This window comes from Sander vitreus, chromosome 8 (assembly GCF_031162955.1).
Source record: "Sander vitreus isolate 19-12246 chromosome 8, sanVit1, whole genome shotgun sequence".
Taxonomy (NCBI): domain Eukaryota; kingdom Metazoa; phylum Chordata; class Actinopteri; order Perciformes; family Percidae; genus Sander; species Sander vitreus.
Genome location: NC_135862.1, coordinates 34971718 through 34992327, shown reverse-complemented (window position 1 = coordinate 34992327; position 20610 = coordinate 34971718). Strand labels below are relative to the sequence as shown.

The 20610-nt window shown below is 38.9% G+C and overlaps 3 pseudogenes; all 3 read left to right on the top strand.

Moving 5' to 3' along the window:
- The first annotated feature begins 5021 nt into the window (after nucleotides 1-5021).
- LOC144522772 (uncharacterized) lies at nucleotides 5022-8648 on the top strand (annotated as a pseudogene).
- A 2683-nt stretch (nucleotides 8649-11331) lies between these two features.
- LOC144522771 (G-protein coupled receptor 4-like) lies at nucleotides 11332-13408 on the top strand (annotated as a pseudogene).
- Nucleotides 13409-15121: 1713 nt separating this feature from the next.
- LOC144522770 (uncharacterized) lies at nucleotides 15122-17042 on the top strand (annotated as a pseudogene).
- Nucleotides 17043-20610: the final 3568 nt, after the last annotated feature.

Below are 20610 nucleotides of genomic sequence, written 5' to 3'. Positions count from 1 at the left end.
CACACACACACACACACAGAACATTGCAGAACAATAATTACATATAGTTAACGGAGAAATGGGACAAAGTGACATCGCAACACTCCTCTCGCTGTTTGTGTCTCCTGCAACACTCAGATCCAAAGGTTAAAGGTCATTTTCTTACTAACTAAAAACAAACTAAATCTATCCAATAATGTGGAATTCCTTACTTGTCAACATATTTGTGATACCAATCTAAACATGTGATCAACTGAGCTAAATGCAATGCCTATCTATCTAAATCAAAGGATTCAATAGGAGCTAAATTCTGAAAAGAATACATTTATTGTGTCCATGGATGGATAATAAAGCTGTCATCCTTTACTACGCAAAATCTCCCACCATACTCAGCGTGTAGACTGAACACAATATGCAGGAGGAGTTCTGATTATTGTGATCCTTGGCTGCCATCTCCTGGCAGGTCTACAGAAAGTCCACAGTGCTAAATGTATTGATGATGCCACTTGGAAAACTGCAGTTAATCAAAGAGGAAAGAACTGTTTCAAATTAATTTACACAATGAGGTTAAATTATTTTAAGAATGTATATATGTGGTATATAGTTCTATATAAAGTATGTAGGTGGTTGACGTGATATTGCCTTTCTGCGGTTCAGAGCGTCAAACACAAACAAATATTTTGTAAATAAATTGTCAAAACCTTTTTTTATATTGTTCAGAATATGCAGCTTTATTTGAACATACTGAACATTCATGCAATTCATCAGTTATATTTTTTTTCAACCAAACATGAAAAAGCTTAATGGTGTGACCCAAGCAGTTTAGACTTAAATAAAAACTAAGAAAAATAAATGCAAGTCCCCTCAATAAAGTACAGGATGATAAAACAGATGTCTGTATGTGAGTCTACTCTTTTCAAAGTCCAGGCATACTATTTTAAATCAGCTCTGATCAAAAAAAGAATTTGTTCCAGAAATTGATATGATGTGGTGTGGCACTATATTGTGATATTTAAACATTTAATTGTTTGGAGACCCTTAGAGAGGAAGGGTCCTTGTTCAACCAGGAAAAACAGAAAACATCAGGTTACAAGGTGAACTGTCTTAAATTTCACCAGGTAACACACAGCATGTATTTAGTGCTGTGTATCACCTGGTTAAGTGTTTTTGAGCAAGAAATGTTCATTAAGACTCAAAAGAATAATATGTAACTTTAGGGTATAGAGGAGGTCTGCACACTGTTGGGCTGCAATTGAATAGTTTATTTGTCATTTTAAGACAACATTTGGATCTGCATGATCTTCCTCAGGCAAATGTGAAAAAAAGAAAAGAGGCATTTCTTTGAGAAGCAGTAGGCCTAATCAACTCAAATCATTATCAGCTGCTGGTCAGCAAACAGTAGGGAAAAACAGACACCACAAGATGAGGATCACAGTATTCCAGAAAACAGAAACAATATTTATATATATTTTATATAAATGGTTTATCATTGAGTAAGTTTACATGCACACTAATATTCCACTATTATTCTGAATATGACAATATTCTGATTTTGATATGGGTCATGTAAACAGCTTACACCATTTAAGACGTGGGATATGCCAGTATTATTCAGGTTTTGGGAGCTTTCTTTGGACATGTATACAACGTGATCAGAATCTGCTTCTCAATCAGGGTGTTTATGGCTTACAGTCAGCTTTTTGCCGTTGCTATGGTAGTTATGACAGCCAACAGTTTGGAAGGCTGCAGTAGAGATGCATGCCTAAAAGAAAAGCCCACATGTCAGGTCAGAAGGAGAAAAACACTTACTTTTAAACATTATGACAGACTTGGTTTTCAAGGCGTTTTTAAGCCCTTTTCTGCCTATGTCGTGCATCTGTTTCTTGATGAACTTTTGCAGTAAAAAGTCAAATGACCATCCATTTTAAAATGGGGACATGTCAAAATATGAAACAAAAAAAAGTTAATGTTTTGTTCTACCCCAGGTTAGGTAGGGGCGAAAAAATGAACAACAAAGTCAACCTTATTTAAAGCTTATTTACAGGGTGGATTGAACCCAGGTTTCATTACCAGTATCATGCCTATTGTTTGTTTGTATAAGATACTCATTTAGTTAGGTCGCCAAGGATACAGAACATCCACAATTGTTTTGGAGAATAGACCTGTATATTTCTCAGTGACTGTGGGAAAGTCCTAGCCTGAAATCATCATACTCAGATTCTAGTCGAACTTCCCGACCTCGAATGTTGTGGGCGGGGCTAAGTTCGGCTGGCATCCAGGCTAGGAAAGTCCTTTATTGTCTTTGAAACGAACCTGTACTGCATTACTATGTGATAAAGTTCTTAAACCTATTACGTGTTCTTTTATGCCTATTTAGATAAACAGAAAGAAGATGGACACCTGAGGAATGTGCTGCAATTAAAAGGCATTAAAAATACATCGTGATGAACCAAGTTTCAGTAAAATTTGTTTGTTTGTCAGTGCTCTATTATGGCAGAACCTTATGCCCTTGGAAATAGAGAGTGGAAAGCAGTCAAATATCTCATCAAAAATCAAATTATTACCCTGAGAAGAAAGCTATAGGGTATCTGCTTCAGATCCATTTCAAAGTTTTTGTTTCCATCAGTCACTTAAACACAAAAAAGGAAAATATGGTTCAGATTAAGAAAAAACGTTTACCCTTTAATGTTTGTAAGTGTTCTGTATTGTTTGTATTGTTTTCCTTGTTCTTTAGCTTTTCATTTTTTGTATTTTTATTTTAAATGGATGGAGTTCTCATAATTTTGTACCAGGCACATAACTTGTGTTTAATGAGTTGCCTAGAGTTTGTTTTTCTTTTCTTTTTTACCTTGACTAAACGGCTTTGTTTTTCATTAATGAAACCAAAAATGTAGTCCTTCCATCACTTTGTTTGCCCTTATTTATTAACAAATACATTCTCCATTGAGGACAAAGCATGTTGTACAGAGTGTATTTTATGCAATGTTTTGTGTGAAATATTACTGATGATTATCCTTAGAAAGAATTTAAAATAGGATTTGGGGACTTATTGTTTTGGAAAATTATTCATGGTATGGGAAATGTTGAGCAGGAGGTCAATATATGAGTACCATGTTACTGCTCTGTTAAGCCCAGTTCAGACCAAAGATTCACGACGAGATGAAACCATTTTAGAACGTTGCAGAGAAAAGTTGCAGCGGTCTGAACCGGCCCGGTTCTCAGGTCAACTCAAACCAGCTGATGGTTTTGCTGGAACTCAGCTGTTCAAGTCGCAGAGGCTGGTTTTAGAACGTAAGAGATGTCACCTTTTTCAACAGCCAATAGAGAAGTCAACGGGTAAAGTCAGCCTTTAAACTATAGAAATAAAATGATCCATAATCCATTTTATTTTAAATGTCACAAACAGCTGGTCGAAATGGCAGAGTTTTAGACGGAGCCTCAATGACCGTCCCGAGCCCAGAGCTTGCCCTCAGACTGCAGAGAAAAAAAGCATTCATACCCCCATAGATCAGACAATTGTCTGAAATGGTCTTGTTACTTTATCGTTGTTATTAATCGAGCATCTGCGTTTTGGACTAGTTGTAACCCGAGAAGTGCTAGCCTGAGAAATGCCAAGGTAGAGGGAATTACAGTAGGCCGGCCTGGATGATATAAGTGCATGAATTATTCTTTCTAGATAAGAGTGCGACAGGAAATAATTTTGGAGATGGTTCTGGGTTTAAAGAAACTGGACCTGACAACAGAATTTACCTGTCTGTTGAAATTTAGATCGCCATCAAATATAACAGCATGTGGCTTGATGTAGGCAGAAAGGTGATTGGAGCAGTACCAGAGGTATGGTGCTGGGGGCTGGAGGACATTTTGAGTCAACCAGTCTTTTGATGTCTTGGAGACAGTTTTGTAGTCAGGTTATGTCCACTGCCAGATTATGGAAATTGAGAGGAGGAAATCTGAGTATCGTCTTGAAAACGGCGCGGGACTCGTTTCCAAACCTTCATTTATTTTATTCTACTTAATCTACATGACAAGAGAGAATATGAAATGTTTAGTTTCTACCCTCACAGGGAGTATTATGCACTGGCCTCACAGCAGTCATAAATGTCACTCCTCGCTAGTTTTTTGCACTTTCTACCACTTGCTCTGTCTCTAAGAGTCTTAATTTACAACTCATACTCCCATCGAGGCCCCATTCCGCAGCTTTCTGGGCAGGGGAGAGAAGTTGTTATTCTTCCTAAACAAATCCTCTCCTCTCTTGAGTATCAGAATAATTAAGTAATAATAATAATAATAATAAATGTTTAATATGTTTGTGTAATATCAGTAATGTACCGTGATGCGGATCTCTGTCTTACCCGGGGCTGGCGGTCTCCTCGCAGAAAAAACGGTCTACTCAGAGAAATGAAGCACACAGATGTTTTTCCTTGCGTTTTTCAACAGCACCATCGACTATTACAGTTATAGTCATGATCCCGACGACGGTTCATTTACAGGATAGGTTCTGCCGGATGTCAGAACGCCAGTTGTGTTTTGCTCAATATGTTAAGTTGATGATCAGTGGGTTTGCTGCAGTTAAATATACTGTATATCCTCTGTCCCAGACGAAACCTAATATTTATGTGGAGGGCGCAAGATCATTTTATAATTATAATATGACCGTGTGGTGAAGCTATGTACCTGACTCATATTTAGACATCTGGCGTTCATGATTTGTTGTGTTGTTTCCCAGACTGTGGTGGCAGTAGCTCAGTCCGTAGGGAGTTGGGTTGGGAACCACAGGGTCACTGCCTGTTCACCAGTCGCAGCTGTGTGTGTGTGTGTGTGTGTGTGTGTGTGTATGTGTGTGTGTGTGTGTGTGTGTGTGTGTGTGTGTGTCCTTTTCAGGCCTGTGTGTAATAACAACAGAGTGTAAATTGTAATTTAGAAGCATTGAAGGTGTGTGGCTGTCAGGGTGAGCAGATGAGCTTTACCAGTGGTTCACTAATTTACATTATGATCAGCTAATTTAATAAGAAGTCTTTATAGAAGTCTTGCTATTTGGTTGGATGAGGTAGTTACTACATTTTACTGTATTATTTTTTTTATTTTACTATTTTTCATTGAATCAAGAGAAACACTGAAAAGAAAAGAAGTATAATGGTACAGTCTCCATGCTGTGTAGACATATCCTCTACAAGTATAATTGTGGCTGTATTATTTGTGCTCCTTTCAAAAATTCAAAAATTGCTCTTCAGAAATGTTATGTTTATTGTCCCCCCCCAACTGTCAGATGAGATGTACGCCCATACTGGTATCGGTATTGGAACAACTCTACTATCCAGTATGTGTGGAGCTACTTCTGTGTCTGACCGTTGTATGGCTATAGAATTCTGAAGCTGTCTATCTTGTATTACAGGTATTTGGTCATCTTCTTCCCAGTGTGGTACCGCTGCAGGCGAACCATGAAGACCACTGTGGTGATCTGTGTCATGGCTTGGGCCCTTTCTGCTCTCCATCCTATCGCTCAATGTTTCAGTTTTATTGAGATTATAAAAACCATTGACATTGTCTTTTTTGTTCATTCCTCTCCCACCACTCATATTCTTCCTGGTTGGGACCCTCAAAGCCCTGTCTGCTTCCATCTCGGTCCAGGCTGACGAAAAACTGACGAATTGTAGGAACTTTGGTCCTGGTACTGCTAATTTACATGCTGCTGTTCCTGCCCAACACCATTTTGACAGTATTTAACAGGTTAAAAGTAGACCCCTCACATATTCTTGTGTACCTATCTTTTGTGTTTGTTAGGTTGAGTCCTCTTGCAGACTTAGTTCTGTATATTTTCATGAAGGGGCCGTAGACAAGCTTTTGGCCTGTGTGTGTTGTTGCAGAATGGAAAGCAATGATGTCATCAGTATACCAGTATGAATGATGACGATATGGCCATCAGTCGGCTTCATGTAGGCTGAGAAAGAAGTTGAGGAGAAAACACAAGGAGAAGTATAGAAAAATAGACAGATTTTGTCACCTACCATTTCATTTTGAATGATTTTATCTGCACGTTTTGAGTTTTGGTTGTGCTTATCATTTTAATCCTTTATCCTTTAATCACAGAAGCAGAGTATATATATTTAGATTCACTCAGTTGATTGAAGCCTCCCAGGCCGTCTTATTCAGTAAACCCTTTAATTTGTATGTTTTATACAGAAGGAGCATCTTGACAAGTTTCAGGCTGTTCTAATGAACTACTTGTACATATAGCTACCAATAGTTAATTGTATGTATTCCACATATTTATTACTGTATGAACCACATTGACTGCTTCTGTAGAAGACTGCAGAAATCTGTGTCGGGGTTGAAAGGTGGTTCCTAAAACACAGGGCTTTTCAAGCATGGGGGGCGGAGTTATGTCCAGGAACAAGTTAAGGGGAAAACACAAGACTTTCGCCCAGGAAAGCGGGTGTTTATGTCCTAGGAGTAATATTTAAGGGGGTCTGTGTTTTATTTTAATCCAAACCACAAACTTTATTTCTATATTAACCAGTCATTTTGGTGTCTCAACTAACTGTCGTCGCGCATGACGGTCACCTTTGTCGGCTAAACTTAACTGTAACGGCCGCTAAACTTAACTGTCATGTGACTGGTCATCACGTGACTGGCTGGCGGTCTCCGTAATTTCATAAGCTATCATATGATGTGTTGTGCATAAGTTTTTTGTACGATGCCATATGAACCTGTTAATGAGAATGGATTGCAAGTCTTTAGGAATTATTTTTATTATTTATTGATTTCGTATTGATTGTGCATGCTCTCTCTCATCTCATTTCTTCTTTAATTCTTCCTTTTCCCAGATTTATTTAATTAAAAAATACTGTTATTAGTTTTGGTCTCATACACATTGTCGTTTAGTTTTTAACAGTTTTAATAATGTATGTCAATCCAAAACTGGGTTTGTATTTGCTCCTTGTTGTTTTATGTACAGCTAATAAACTAAACTACATAATATTTGTTTATCTTTATTTAATATAAATATATAATACAAAATATAAAAAATATTTATAATTATTTTACAAAATTCTCCCAACAAAAGATGTTAAAAAATATGGAAAATAACTGAGGAAAACAGGTGTAGAAGAGGACATTATGCACTTATTTTGGCATTGTCCTGTTATATCATTCTGACAACAGTCGGCAGATTGGCAGGCTAAACAGGCAGTCCTTTCACATTTAAAGGTGTCCTGCCACACAAAAAACCGTTTTTACTTGTATTTTTTTGAAATATGTACGGTCCATATGTGTTTGTGTTATGTCGTGAATGTGAAAATGTACCTCTTCTGTCAGCTCTAGCCACTGAAAAGAAATAAGCGGAGAAAATCAGACCAATTACAAAAGCCGGTCAGTCTGACATCATGTTGCCTGAGCTCATTACTATACATGAGCTCGCCCAGTTGCGCTGGATAAAGGATGCTGATAGCCAGGCTCTCATTTGCTAGCTGTTAGCCAATCAGAGTCAAGCAGCTTAGCTCGTTGAATATTAATGAGAACTGTGAGAACTGGCACAAATCGAGCTGAGTCTTCCTGCAGGCTTTCTATACCACGTTAGAATGGCTTGAAACAAGGTAACCAAGGCATTTTTTTCCACAAAAAAATGTTACAGAGCCCATGGCAGAACTTCAGACATTAACACAAAGTAATTAAATATGTATGGCAGGGCACCTTTAACCCAGGGCTCTCAAGTGTCACGCATTGAGGGTGACAGTCACTCATTTCGGTCTTTTGTCACGCATTCCCGCCACACATTATATTTCTTACGTGGAAAACTAGTGCTAGTGCGCTAGTGCGGCCAAAATTTCTCTGGCGCGCCGCTCTATACTCTACCTAAAACAAATTAACATTTTAGAAAACAAATTAACATTTTAGAAAAACAAATTAATAAGACGCAAAACACTTTTACCAGTCCCGAAACAAATTTACAAATGACAGATTCTTCACGGAAAGTGACACATACCGGAAGTGACACGGAAGTGATGAGGTGTTGTCGTTGTGGAGCATAGATATATACAGATGCCTTGACTACGGCAGTTCATTGAAACGAATGCGTTAATAGAGCCGCCATCTTGGAACAGGGGAGGCACTCCTCTTTAATGCATCAGCGTCAATGTAGGCAAAGGTCTAACGGAAATAAAATCACTATAAATCGTCAAAATCTCATGCGATGTTCGTTTTTTTTAAACAAAAAGACAAAGAGACTAATTAATGTGTTAATACAAAGAATATTTATAATAATCAGTTCACAGATATGAATACAAATGGAAACTTCACCCTTCTGAACTAAGAGTTTCTGCTTCAAAGTGAAGTTTAAACAGACTGAAATGTCCAGGCTCACTCCTCCACTATTGATTCATTTATTCCTGTGTGTATTTATTTATTTATTTAACGAGATTTAAGTCATGTTTCGTCGTCCACAGTCCGAGTCCCGCCAGACTCCCTTTAGGAAACCTGTGATTTAAACTTCAGCAGGTTGTGACAGTCCGCTCCGCTCAGTCCTGGTGCTGGTTCTCCCAGGCTTCCCTTCCCTCCAGCGGGCCCAGCAATACGGCCTGAGCCTCCAGCTGCGTGTTGTCGGTTTTGGCTCCCAGGAACGGGCAGTGAGCTCCAGGCTGCAGCCGCAGACGGACTCAGCTGCCCCGCTGTAGCTTCTATCTGGCCGCGGCTGTCGAGACGTCCCCTGTTTTTCCAATGTTTCCGTCAGGTCCGCGTCCTTTAAAAACTCCAAACACCGACCACACGTAAAGCAAAACCGCGTTAAGCTGTTCATGTGTTTGTCACAAACGGACAAAACATCCCTCGGACGCAGTCCATGTTCGGTCACCATAAACTTCATTCTCGCCATATACTCCACAACGACAACACGAATTGACCGCGCTCACCAACTACTAACCAATAATTTTTTTTCTAAAATGTTAATTTGTTTTCTAAAATGTTAATTTGTTTTGTCCTTGGTAAAAATGTTTTGCCCATGTAATTGTGTTTTATGGTAGGTAAAAATGTTTTCCAAAATGTAAATTTGTCTGGAGCTTTGTAAAAGTGTTTCATTCTTTGTAATGTTCCTTTTCACTTCCCAGCCACCGTATTTTACTATTGCACAATTAGCAACAGTTAACCTGCATTCAATAAATCAGGCAACAATTATACCATACTGAGCATATGTTTAGGTAACAAAACTAGCGGCTGAGTGTATGTGTTTTCTCTTGTAGATGTTGCAGCTATTGATTATAGGCCGGCCCGGTCTATAATCAATAGCTGCAACATCTACAAGACACATTCTAAATATACAGTATTTCAATAAAACATTCAAAACTTTGAGTTGGTGCCTTATTTAAATGTACCAGTAATATATCAAATGTGCTGCAGGATACTAACGCTACAAAATATTAGTAACAAATTGGACCTTCAGTACAGTGCCTAAAGTTTTTTTTCATTTCTTTAAACCAATCACAATCATCTTGGGCGGTGCTAAGCGCCAGAAGGTGCTGCTAAATAGCCTTGGAAAGGAACTTGTTTTGGTGGAACATGTATACGTTCAAAAGTAGTTTTAATCATGCAGCAGAAAACTGAGATTGGACAGATAGTCTAGCTAGCTGTCTGGATTTACCCTGCAGAGATCTGAGGAGCAGTTAACCATAGTCCTCACAAATCCACCAGAGTTTAGAATTACAACACAAAGAAAGTCCAAGGCAACGGATATCCAACCTAAATGAGTGAAATCCAGATGATTTTCCATCGGCAACGGAGCAATCCCGGGAGTGGAACGTCGTGGATATAGACTACATCATCTGTAGTGTATCCTCCACCTGTGAACACGTGGGCTCATTGTGGTTTTACGCCAACTCTTAAGGCAGAGGTGGTTTTGGATCCCGAAAACTATTTTGACTCACCACTCATAAAACACAAATTAGCCTATGTTTGAAGTTATTTTTAACATTGTTGGAACCCTTATGGGAAAGTCAATAGAATGACTACAAGGAGAAACAAAATGACCACAAAGAGAGGCAAAAGAGTTGCAAAGAGACACAAACAGCTACAAATAGACTAATAAATGCCAAAAAGAGATGCAAAAAAACTACAAAGTAATGCAAAATAATCACAAAGACAATCAAACAACTACAAAGAGACACAAAATGACCACAAAGAGATTAAAAAAGGCTACAAGGAAACACAGAATGACCATAGAAATACTTAAATTGACCAAAAAGAGATGCAAATCAACTATAAAGATGCTCAAAATGACCGGCCTTTTACATGTCTGTGTCCAGGGGCCCATTGTACCATAATCCATCCATGGCCCTCATTCTTGGTTCCAAGTTTGCAGTGCTCCACTAGATTGACACCACACCCTCTACCATGCCTCTTCTCCCATCATGGCGCACGGCAAAACTAAGAAATGAAACCAGCGCAGGCATGGAAACACCTTCTGTTCACCCTAACCAACAGTAAATGCAACGCATAGGACTAATGCAAATTCATGCCTGACCATTTTTATCTCTCGTCCTTAGAAGAGGAGGTGTAGATTTGAATCAACCAACTGCATGTCACCATATTTACTGTGGACTGTTTGAATGCAGAGGACAGAACATCAGAGACCGTTGTAAGGAACTCATTCAGGTGGTCTTGCAGCTTTTAATTATTATTAGGCGTGGTAGAGGGTGTGGTGATGGCAATCTAGTGGAGCACTGCAAATTTGGAGCCATGGATTATGGTTAAAACATTTAGAGTTAACCCCCATTAACATTCCCTGATGGGTATTTTTAGGAAAGATATAGATTTTCAGCGGAGGGAATTACGTATAGGCTTCTTGAGCCGTGTGTTGCCAATGCGCACATCGGTTTGAATTATGTTTTTATATTTTGGATTTTCTCCAACGATTGCTTCCCACTGCCAGGGTTGCAACTGATAATATAATAGGCTAAAGCAACGGCAGTTTATGGAAAGCACAAGCGTAATTATGGTCAGTTCTTGTGCCTGACTGATGGGGAAGTGATATTAATAAGTTGTGATTTACGCATCTACAGCGTCGGCTATTTTTTTGCCAGCTTTCCTTTCTGTTTTAGGAAGCGACTGTATTGCGTTTTGCCTGTAAAACCTGTGTTCTTGTTTGTTTGTAAGTTTATTTGATTAGGACAACGCACATTAATCAACATTTCTGTAAATGCGCCAGTGTGTAGTCAGCTAATTTTCAACTGTAGTCCTAATTACCTAGCATGTCTTTATGGTGGGAAGAAACCCACGCACACAGAATTGATTTCAAGATACTATCGTTTACGTACAAAGCACTTACTGGGCTAGCTCCAACCTATCTCTCTGACTTATTGAAACCATATGTCTCAGGTCAGCTGACCATTTGCTCCTTGTGGTCCCAAGAACAAGGTTGAAGAACAGGGGAGACCGCGCCTTTGCAGTAGTACAATTGCCTCTCCATATCAGACTAGCTCCTACACTGTTTTTAAATCCAGGCTAAAAACATATTTTTATTCTCAGGCTTTTAACACATTACAATATTTGCCTTTCAATATTACGATCATTTTGCTATTAAGCTGTTGTCCTTTTGATGTTTTGTGTTCATTGTGTTCTTTCTATGTTTTTGTTTTTTTGATTGTACAGCACTTTGGTCAACTGTTGATTTTAAATGTGCTCTATAAATAAATTTGGATTGGAAAATGCCAAAAGAATATCTTTAAAAAAAAAAACACATACAGGTGCAAAAGCTGCAGTAAATCTGGGCCTTTGTCTTGTTCCACAGTGATTGACCAGAGTGTCATTTCTGATATTTTTGACAGCACAAAAGAGAGTTTGATGAAAAATTTATAAATGTCTCTGACTGCTCTGGTGGAATGATGACAATGTTAAAAGGGGCCTTCAATTAAAAGTACTTTATTGCACTCATTTTTCGGTGCAGAGAAAAGAACTAAAGAACTGTTCACAGGTGCATGGTAAATAGTCCCCTCCCTCTGTCACTTCCAAAATACTCCCTCTTTTGGCTCATGCGTTAGCCAGCACCAGTTGGGATCATGTCACCGGCTGTGTCTTAACTTTTTTTTGCGAGCAACTAACTTGATTACTCTATATAATTTAATGTGAGTACACATATGTTGACATTACTCTAAGCTGGCTCCATCTTTTAAATGCGTCTTCAATATTTACCTGTGTTTTACCACATCTCTGGTCATGCAACTGTTTGGGAAGATGTTTTTTTTAGGTTGAGTAGAATGAATCCATCTCTGTTCTTCTGGTTGCTAGTACCACGGCTGCAGCATGTTGTTTTTGCGTGTTTTCGTTTCATGTCTGGCAACCCGGCTGTCAAAATTTCAAAGGAGAAAATACTAGCTTTAGCATTGTTGTCAGAGAAGATAGTATTTCAACTTAGCATGTGCCCTAAATAGATGGTGACATATTGTGGTAATTTTTTGTATTTTAAATATAGTCATTTCAATATAGTGATTATACTACATATTGCACCTTTAAGGTAGTAAGTTTGGACTGTACCTCCCATATTTTGAAGGAGGTGAAGTTCAGAACATGTTTACAACTTGCTTTCTTTACTCTGACCAATGTTTTTCTCCTGCAGGTGCGAAAGGATCATGTTGCTCCGATCTACGTCATCAACCTTCTCCTTTCTGACCTCCTTCAGTACTGCTTCATGATCGCTGAAGTGCCACGACCTGAGAGCCAGAAAATATATAATATCTTAGCATTTATTTACCTCTATAGTCTGGCAGCTAGTCTTGGCTTCATGGTGTGCATCGCCCTGGAAAGGTATCTGTCTATCCAGTATGTGTGGAGCTACTTCTGTGTCTGACCGTTGTATGGCTATAGAATTTTGAAGCTGTCTATCTTGTACTATAGGTATTTGGTCATGGTCTCCCAGTGTGGTACCGCTGCAGACGAACCATCAAGAGCTCTGTGGTGATCTGTGTCATGGCCTGGGCCCTGTCTGCTTCTATCCGCTCACTTTATTTATCAGTATTATATATAACGTCTTGCAAACCATCGCCATTGTCTTTTTCTTCCGTCACCTCCAACTGCTCATATTCTTCCTGGTTAGGACCCACAAAGCCCTGTCTGCTATCACCTCGGTCCCAGCTGATGAAAAACGACGAATTGTAGGAACTTTGGTCCTGGTGCTGCTAATTTACACGCTGCTGGTCCTGCCCAACACCATTTTGACAGTGTTTGATAGTTTAGAAGTATACAACTCACATATTAAAACTCTTTGGGGCCTGTCTATTGGGTTTCTCAGATTGAGTCCTCTTGCAGACTTAGTTCTGTATATTTTCATGAAGAAAGGGGCCGTAGACAAGCTTTTGGCCTCTGTGTGTTGTTGCAGAATGGAAAGCAATGATGTCATTAGTATACCAGTATGAATGATGATGACATGTCCACAGTCGGCTTCATGTAGGCTGAGAAAGGAGAGAAAGAGGAGAAAACACAAGGAGAAATATAGAAAAATAGACAGATTCTGTCAGCTACTGATATGATTTCCAATAAAACACCTAACTGCAGATACATGGAAGCCTTGTCTTTATATGCTGTGGGAGTTCTGCTGCTGGGAATGTTTTGGTCAACTTGCTCTGGTTTATTGTGATGGCTTCGAGAGATATAAATCAAATATTCTTGTATTAGTTTGTTAGCTGTAAGTAAATGTCTATCATTATTATCCTTTAATCACAGAAGCAGAGCAGATACATTTTGATTCACTGAGCTCATTAAGCCGCCACGCTGTCTTATTCCTAAACATTTAATTTGCATGTTTATTACAGAAGGAGCATCTTAACAAGTCTCAGGCTGTTCTCATCAACCAAAAGGTGCAACTTTCAGACAATATCTTTAAGGCAATTATTTGAAATAATTCTTTTTGATGCCAACTGACAGAAGTGAATTGTTCAAAATCATAATGACTATGAAAAGCTCCTTACAGCTGGTGCAGATGTAGCAAAAGTCTTAGAGCTATCGTCAATAAAGTTGTGGAGCCTCTTGTTTACTCTCTCAATCTCTCTCTCTACTTTGTGGGTCTGCACCTAAAATGAAAAGATTCTAAAATTAAATCTGGTGATAAAAACGATTGACTAACTATTGACCAATTAGCCTTCATATCTATATTACCTACTCTCTCCAAAGTGTTAGGGAGAATTGTGTATTATGTGTATAGTAGACTTAGGCTAGTTGTTGGAGCCATTTCATTGGCAACCAGTGTGTGACACTGGGGGGCAGCCGTAGTTTACTAAAGTGTGGACTAAATGCCACAGGAGAGGTCTACAGTTTATTGACCCTGAGAAGGTGTTGATTTAGTGTTTTTTTAGAAGAGTTTTGTAATGTAAAAGTAAACTGATTGACATATCTAATTTAAAACAATTTTAGGGTTACTAAATAAGATCAAAAGAGCTTTATGAAGCTTGCAATCTACACCGGAGCCATGCTACAATACGACCAAAAACAAATGTGCGTCAACAGGAGATGTGTTACCCCTCTTTATATACAGTTCATGGAATTAACACTGATGCATATGAGCATTTTGGATATCTTTGTTAGAGCAAAATGTCTATAATAAGCTAAATATGACATTTTTAATACTTGCCAATATAGCAATGTGTGCATATTAGGGATGAATTAAGCATCTAAATCCATCATCAAATGATCAAATTGGTTTGTCCTGTGGTGGATGGCCTGCAGGTGGCTTATAAACAGCCACTGAATGATGCATTTTTGCAAAACTCTTGAGTAAAAGTGGAAAACCCACGTGTGGTGGCCATGTGGTCTCTTACGTGTGCTCTTTTAGCATAAAAAGGAAAGAGATCATGTTAAAAACAAGGTTTCATATCAAGACCAATCCACACTGGATGACAGCAGCATTTCCTGTAGAAACTGGTGCAGATATGTTAGTGTGAACAGGTTGATCAGTGAGATCTGGCCTAGGTGTACACACTTCTTCAGTTGCATGGAAATAGTCATGTGACTCTCCATCTGCTGGAGTTAAAAATAAAGTTGCAAGATTAAGAACATGACATCTCTTTACAGTGATGTTAGGCAGGTCAAGCAAAATGGTGTGATATCTTTGTGCTGAGAGTTGAGATTTCTGCTGTGTGTGCAGGATGCAGCAACAGCACGCGGCACCATGAGAGTGAGGTCACAATAACCCACAATGTCACGTGATCTCACCAGATTTCTCGACAGCAGCCACTGCCCATAGACACAGAGGGAGACAAGCTGCAACAGGATCAAGTTTAGAAGAAAAATAAGCAACAAGTCTGAATTTTATCCCCATGGTCTTGAGTCAAAACAGAAGTCATGTAGACATCCTTTTAGTCAATAAAGTGTGTATATGGCGAGTCAGGTTGAGACAGACAGAGTAGAGCCATTTTAAGTCATCAAAAGTCAGTTTGTCACATGCACTGAGATTTTTTACCATGAATCATGGAAGAGAGGGATGCCGCTCTTTCAAAATAATTAAGAATCCATTGCCTGCAAAGAAGAACAATAACTGTTTCGTAGTGATTGGATTTGGAACTGACTGAACAGCTTGAATGCCCTTGGGGAGAGAGATTTGCTCGCGTGTGTGATCACACGCCCCAAATAAACTACAGTAGGCTGTGCTAATTAAAGTATTAAAGGCCAAAAGTAAGTACTTTATTGCACACTTCGATGCCAGAAAGGAGGGAGTTACAGTAGTCAAGTTTGGAGAGGATAAAAGCATGAATGACTTTTTCCAGGTCGGCGTGTGAAAGCATGGGTTTGATTCTGGAGATGGTTCTTAATTAAAGGAAACAGGACTGAACAAGTTGTTTGATGTGTGGGTGAAATGTTAAATCTGAATCAAATACCACTCCTAAATGTCTGGCAGTGGGCGGCCCAGGTTCAAACGTGGCCCGGGGACCTTTGCTGCATGTCATCCCCCCTCTCTCTCCCCTTTCCTGTCATCAAGCTATCCTATCAATTTAAGACTATAAAGCCCAAAACAAAACAAAAATTTGAAAGTATTTTGCACACAGCGTAATATTGTATACACAAAGTCCTGCATTTTTCACTGCAGAGAAAAGAAGAAAAGGAAAAAACTGGTCACAGGTAAATGTTATATAGTCAGTATATTAAATACAGGTTGTTTAACATTAAGGTAGTAAGTTTGGACTGTACATCCCATATTTTGAAGGAGGTGAAGTTCAGAACATGTTTACAACTTGCTTTCTTTACTCTGACCAATGTTTTTCTCCTGCAGGTGCGAAAGGATCATGTTGCTCCGATCTACGTCATCAACCTTCTCCTTTCTGACCTCCTTCAGTACTGCTTCATGATCGCTGAAGTGCCACGACCTGAGAGCCAGAAAATATATAATATCTTAGCATTTATTTACCTCTATAGTCTGGCAGCTAGTCTTGGCTTCATGGTGTGCATCGCCCTGGAAAGGTATCTGTCTATCCAGTATGTGTGGAGCTACTTCTGTGTCTGACCGTTGTATGGCTATAGAATTTTGAAGCTGTCTATCTTGTACTATAGGTATTTGGTCATGGTCTCCCAGTGTGGTACCGCTGCAGACGAACCATCAAGAGCTCTGTGGTGATCTGTGTCATGGCCTGGGCCCTGTCTGCTCTCTGTGCGCTCACTTTATTTATCAGTAGAATTGATGACATGCTAACGATCGGCCATGTCTTTTTGCTCCTTCCACTCCTACTGCTCACATTCTTCCTGGGTGGGACCCTCAAAGCCCTGTCTGCTTCTATCTTCCCAGCTGATGAAAAATGACACATTTTTGGAATTTTTGTTCCTGATACTGGTAATGTACATGCTGCAGTACATGCCCTACAACAATTTGATATTGAGAAGTTTAAAAGTATTCTCACATTACTCACATATTAACATTCTCCCCGACCTGTCTTTTGTGTTAGGTTGAGTCCTCTTGCAGACTTAGTTCTGTATATTTTCATGAAGAAAGGGGCCGTAGACAAGCTTTTGGCCTGTGTGTGTTGTTGCAGAATGGAAAGCAATGTCATCAGTATACCAGTATGAATGATGATGACATGTCCACAGTCGGCTTCATGTAGGCTGAGAAAGGAGAGAAAGAGGAGAAAACACAAGGAGAAATATAGAAAAATAGACAGATTCTGTCAGCTACTGATATGATTTCCAATAAAACACCTAACTGCAGATACATGGAAGCCTTGTCTTTATATGCTGTGGGAGTTCTGCTGCTGGGAATGTTTTGGTCAACTTGCTCTGGTTTATTGTGATGGCTTCAACAGATGTTAATCAAATATGTTTTTATTAGTTTGTTAGCCATTAGCTGTATGTGTATATTATTTGAATAAACTGGAACTGAACTTAACTGAAATGTCCAGCAGATGGCGATCTAGTACAACCTGAAGTCTTTTTAACATCCTGTGTTATGTGTTTCTCAACAAGGTCAAGTAAAGAAAACAAAAAAAATAAATACTGGGTTTTAAATCACACAAAGTATTTTCAGACAGTAACTAAATATGGAACATGCTTTGGATGAAATTGTAATTTTGTTTCTCTCTTAAATTAGACAAACTCCATAGACCACTTTTCAGTTTTACTATTTGTTAAGGGGAGCATAAAATGCACCTTCTGTTTAATGGATCCATAGTGAGAGCAACCATAAATACACCAATCTGAAAATTACAAGTGTAAAGTCCTGTCTACTCTCATAACAATATTCCTTTTGCAAAACTATGTAGGTGAAAATGTGTTGTTTTTTTGTACTGTTTTATAGTTTCAGTCTTCTACTTATTAAGGTATCCTGATAGGAGGCCCCTGGAAATGAATTGCTGGGCCCCTGTTTACCCCCAGTTCCTCCACGACAACGACAAATTAACCTCCTATGTTCCTCCCACTCACTTTGCAGTGTGCATGTATCCTGTTGCCTTTAAGTACATATCACATACAGTGTGCACTGTCTGCAGACAACAGATGCAGTCCCAGAAAACATCCAGCAGCCTGCCTATTTCTATTATGAAATACTCAGTGGTGGTTTTAGACCATTTCAAATGGAGGGGCCAGGCTGGGGCCACATGCAATTTTAGGGTTTACCAAATACATTAAGCACAAGTGTTACTTACCAACCCCTTACTAACCCTCCATTGGTTCGGTTTTACAAAAGACTAACGAAACACATATAACAACAAACACAAGAATACTCATTCAGTGTTAACCTACATTTTATTTATCAGTGCACATGATTAATGTCCCTTATTTGGGGATAAAGATGGTGTTCAAAATGTATGAAAATATTTGCCACAATTAGGGAGGCCAGATGGGGGTCGAGGCTTAATATTCATTTTTAAGTTATATTTTAGCACTATATTTTAGTTTGAAAAAGCCGACCGGAAAGCTTGACATTAACTGCGTTCTACTTGACGCTGCTCCAGTGAACGCTGCACTGCCGCCAGGGCTGCCTGGAAGAAAGCTGTCCGCTGAACGAACCTCTTTTTTTTACCGGGCAGTACACTGACTGTGAACACAGATGGACTGAGAGAGTCGTGCTCTACGTGTTTATCCCACTCAGGAGCTTCTGCTTGTCTTACTTGGATAAAGGAAAGACTTGTGTCAGCTGGGTGAGGAGAGGAGCCAGAATCACCGCAGCAAACATGTACGTTGGTTTAAATGTTTCTCATTTAAAAAGCTAACGTTATCCTCATATCTAACTAGCCTCATTGTATATCCCGCTATCTTCTCTCGGTGAGTCATACTTAACCTCCTATTTTTGGTTGGGGGCTTAGCTATAACGTTAGCCCAGAATATCTTCTGTGTTCTTGTTTAGTGGCTTTTCTCTACCTGCCTCTGCCTGCTGCAGTCCCGTCCCGTTCTCTGCTCTGTGGATATAAAGCAGCGTGCCAAACCCTGTTTACAAATCTTTTAATTCTGCCGTACTTCGAGCTTGAGCTGTAGCTTCAGTCTAGCGGTGTCAGTGAAATGTAGCCTCCCATTGTCGGTTTTCGTGTTGCAGATTCCCCAATGTTCTTACAACAAAACATAAAGTACATTGCAGAACATCCATAACTGCTAAGTTCCATTAACTCAGGTTGGGGTGAATATTTGTCACTGGATTGCAAATGGGGAAAGTGTGTGCTTGTGCCTTTTTCGTTATGCGCGCGTGCGTGAGATAGTACATGCGATAAAGGACAGTGTCCATGTTGTCATCATGACCAACAGCTTTACATGGCACACTGTGTGTGAGTGCAGCTGGAGTATTAAAAAGACATGGGTTGCATCTTTGAATATTGTAATGTGTGTGTGTGTGTGTGTGTACCATTTTAGTAGAATTGGGGTAAACTATTTTTATTACTGAATTAAGTCCTGTATTATTGTCACCTTGTCAAATATATTACTGTATATTGATTCTAAATGCTCTCATTTTATTCCATTCAAATGTTGGATGGTAAAAAAAAGCTTTAGAAGTGATTAGGGCAAAGCTTAGAATCTCTCATTCACTCATAAAAGCCTTGCATTTCACTGCATAGTCCTAGAAGTAACAACCATTAACACTGCAACAACCAACCAAACGTGTATCTATTTATAGTAAAGTTGAAAATCAATTCAGTTGGGTCCAGTGACTGTAAAAGTTTGGCTCACATTTATCTAAAAAGGGCCATAATCTACATAACAACATTTGGAGTTTGTCTTTGTCTGTGAAAACAACAGATATTATACAGACTCTAACAACTACTATAAGAGCCTATTTGTCCTCCATCTTCAAATTCATCTCGTCCAAAATAAGAAATAACACTTTAGTATAACATTAAATTAAAAACAATATTAAGGCTGTCTGTGACTAAAGACATTCTGAGTTGACTTACACTCTGTGATTTTGTCGACTAATTGATAAATCGACAGATCTGTGCTCTTTGACTGATAGTTAAGACTAGAAAAGCGCAATATAATTACAGTCCATTTACCATCTGTAAAACTGAGTTTCTCCACAAAGAATCATGCAAAAGCACCACTTAAAATCTTGTGTTTACCAGAGATGTGCTCAGGAGTTTCTTGGAAATAAACCATTTGAACAACAGCATTGTTTTTCATGTCCTGTGGCTTCTGTAAAAATCAGGAATGTGACTTAAAGTCTGACATTTTAAGACTAGTTAGGGATAGCTTTTCCTTTGATTCATTTTTTGACTTACAATTTGGTGTATGTGCAGTTTATTTTCAGGGGGCTGATGAACTAGTATCTTCAGAGGGACATCATTTCAATAAAAAATGCCTTAATAATCACCACTGCAAACACTGATGGTGAATTACATAGGTGACTATTTTAAACCTTTACATTATTTATCAATGAAAAATACCAAACATTATCTGTTAAGTTCCATTAACTCCGAGGCTGGCCTCTGGAGGACTTATTTTATTTCTTTGTTCCAACTTCCAAGTGGCCTACAGCCTCCATTAGTCATGAATACATTATGTAAAAAAATGTATAAATGACTCATTTTTGACAAAAGGCAAAAGAGCTGTGTGCGTGCACACATTTGAATAATGTTGGACTGTAAACTGTGTAAAAAGCTGTCAATCAAAATGTACTTGTCGGGCCGAACTTTTAGGGCCCGATTACAGCTCTAGTTGTAAGTTCTTTTATTTTATATACAATTGGTATTG